Raw genomic sequence first — 3,496 nt, 5'->3', positions numbered from 1 at the left:
AAGCAGGTATTCTAAGATGAGATGAGACATCAAAGTTGATTGGTACCTGTAAAGCAGATTTCAGGTCCGTGATGCCTTTCTCTCCCTTGAAACACATACCAAAAGATAACATGATAATGATGCTCCAAGGTTAGTTTCATTTTAAGAAAGCCGTATAAAACACAATCCAACATATAGAAAATAAAATCAAGACTTACGTTGGTTGTGCTCTGGTATGTAATATCAGCATATGAATGTAGTGAGATGCTATTGATCCACACATTTATCTGCAACAAATGAAACCGACTGTTACAACAAACATCAAAATTATAGATTACCTCAGAACAGAATTACAACAATGGAAACCAGAAATACAAGAAAGAGCAAAGTAATGTCATAGTAAATCCACATTATCAGAGCTTACTAACTCAACACAAAGCTGAAGCTAACGATAAACAATACAACAACCAAATCAGTCAAAAGCATCAATTTAGAAAAACCCAGATGTAGAAAACTGAAACTAACGATAAACTTCAAAACCCAGATGTATAAAGCTGAAACTAACGATAAACTTCTAAACCCAGATGTAGAAAACTAACGATTACCTCAATCAGTCTCAATTTTAAAAAAATCCTCCTATCCTAATGTAAGAACTCATACCTAGATCCGTAATCTCGCGACAACCACGAAGCTTGACTCGAGTCAGATTCGAGCAACGAACCGAGATCATAACCAATGCCTCATCCTCAAGCTAAAAGACCTCCGATCACAGCGAAGAGCGAGTTTCGTCGAACCGATCGTACATACAAGGCAAGAAAGAGAGGATCTCAGCTTTGGCATCGAATTGGGGAAAATTTTGTTTAACCCTAACTCCCTAAGACAAAACGACAACATTTTGTTTTATGCAACAAAAAAAAAAAGTTTAATGGGTACCCGTATAATTATGTAAAAGCCCATTTACTAACTGGGTTTAGTTGGTAAACCCATTTTATTCCACTTAAATTATTTTTGATATATGGGTTTATATGGGTAAAATTTTTTACACATACCCATATATTAAATGGGGGTTTTACACCCAAATTAACATCCCTAATATAACCTAGTTGATAATAATATAAATTCAGACTATATGCACTTGCTTAAACTCAATAATATATAAATTTATTTATTTATATTAGGAGGAAGAATAAGAAGTGAGTCCATGGGTAGAGTATGGGCCTACCAGTGTATATACCTTGAAAAATTAGTTATCCATTACAATTTTGATTAGGTTAATTGTTAAGTTTTGATCAACTTTAAGTATAATCAGTTCTTTTATTTTATTGTTGGTTCTTTAAAAAGGAAACACACACACACGTAATTAATTCCAGTATCTTTCAAGTATTTAATTTCCAAATTCTAATTATGTTTTCTTCTTGTTAGGTCATTAATTTGATATTTCCATTCGTTTGGTTGAATAATTTTGATAAGGAAGAAATCTGTGTAGACAACACATGGATTTCAATCTCTTATTAATTTATCTACTGGACTAGTGAAATAAATTATATAGATTGTTTTGTCTAGGCCTGGACATAAAATCCGAATCCGAAAATCCGAACAGTATCCGCACCGAAATAAGCGGATTAAAACTGAACCGATATTAAGAAAATAACCGATCGGTTTTCTGTTTTCACTATTTTGGATATCGGATATTATCCGATCCGAACCGATATCCAATAGATATCCAAATATATCCGAACATATAAGAAATAGTTTGATATTCCGATAGATATGTCTCATATCTTTTATGTATTTATATGGTTCTATGAGAACCTTGTCATTTACTTAATTTCTATCTTTTTATTTTGTTTTATTACTCCATTAGTATGGTTATTTGGGTAAAATAAGATTAAAAAGTATTCAAATAAAACATTGTCTAATAACTTTTAGTTTAATTTTTGTTATCAATAATCATATCCGAACCGATCCGAAATCCAAATTATCCGAACCGAAACCGATTCGAATTTTATAAATATCCAAATGGATGTTAGAGTCAATATCCAAAAAATCCAAAATCCAAAAAATCCGAACCGAATCTGATCCTATATCCGAACGCCCAGGCCTAGTTTTGTCCGTAACTCCGTAAGATTTTATCCTAATATGAATATTAATAATATCATATGAGGATATACATATTATTGAGAGCTTTTTGAAATCATGGGACATGCTGGTCGGAGACTAGTAAATATGAATCCAAAACAAAAATTCCATGGGACGGCCACGCTTGCATGTGTTTGAGATCAAACATCCCACTTCTTTGTGATAATATTTTCTTAATACATTATACATATAGATATGTAGAAATAAACCTAGCTAACGTCGGTCCGTATACACTTAATTAAGCAAATATGTAAACAGCGATTTGACTCGTAAAATTTCACATTGTTCTTACATTAAAAAAAATACATGAATAGGAAGGTTAGAGAAATTACATGATGAAAATGTAATACAAACTCTCATAAAACGCTTTATTGGAGTTTTAACAATCTTTCTAATAATTTGAGATTCCAAGCAGCTCCATTCACACTTTAACACTTCGTCAAAAGAACCAAAAAATACAACAACAACAACAACCAACTAGCTAGCAAATAACATCATTTTTTTAAAGAAACTTCCATTTGAATTCCTCCAATATGGTAAACATTATAGCATACGAAAGCACCTTTAGTCAATGAGTTGTACACTTTTCCTTTTGGGAAAATTAATTTCTGCATAATGGTTGAATTTAAAATATTGTTCTTTAGGTTAATCCATATTAGAAATGTACTTCGACTAAACATGAGATATAAGGTTTTCTTTGTAACAAATAGAAACAGAAGTTACGTAATGGATAAAACCTAAGAGATAGAGAAGTGTCTTATGTGGGTATTGCGAGGATAAGGTTGATAAAGACTCTGCGTCAAATGTTTTAGCTAGTATCCTCTATTATTCTTCACCATATTTTAAATAAAACAACAAAAATTCTTGTTAAAATAAAATAAACAAATTGTGATTAGATTCTTTACACATTGTTTAATGATCATTACTTGGTAAACAATCATTTTACCTTTGGAGAGTTTTTATGTCCCACTAAACTTTGGAAACTTGTATTTATAAATAATCGCTCAATTGTGTGTAAGTCACTAACTGTATTAATTAAGCAATTGCAGGGAAAAGACTTCTGTAAGTAACATATCTATATAATATTTTTGCAGCAGTTTTAGCAAAGAAACCTCGAGATTTAAAACTATTTACAAGCAATGCCATTGTCATTTATCATCCAAAAAATAAATAAAATGGTAACAATAATTAATATATCAAAAATAAATCTTTGAAATATGGAAATAATTTTCTGCTTGAATAGTTAAATGAGAAACAAATTAATGGCATATTCTCCATATATTCTGCAATATATTAGAACATTGCCTAAATCAAATCATCACCCATAAAAAAATATTAGCTAATCAGATTTGAAAAGGCACTTTTTAAAGGTATAAAC

Source organism: Camelina sativa, unplaced genomic scaffold (genome assembly GCF_000633955.1).
Source record: "Camelina sativa cultivar DH55 unplaced genomic scaffold, Cs unpScaffold00578, whole genome shotgun sequence".
Classification (NCBI taxonomy): domain Eukaryota; kingdom Viridiplantae; phylum Streptophyta; class Magnoliopsida; order Brassicales; family Brassicaceae; genus Camelina; species Camelina sativa.
Note: the sequence above shows the minus strand (reverse complement) of the source record.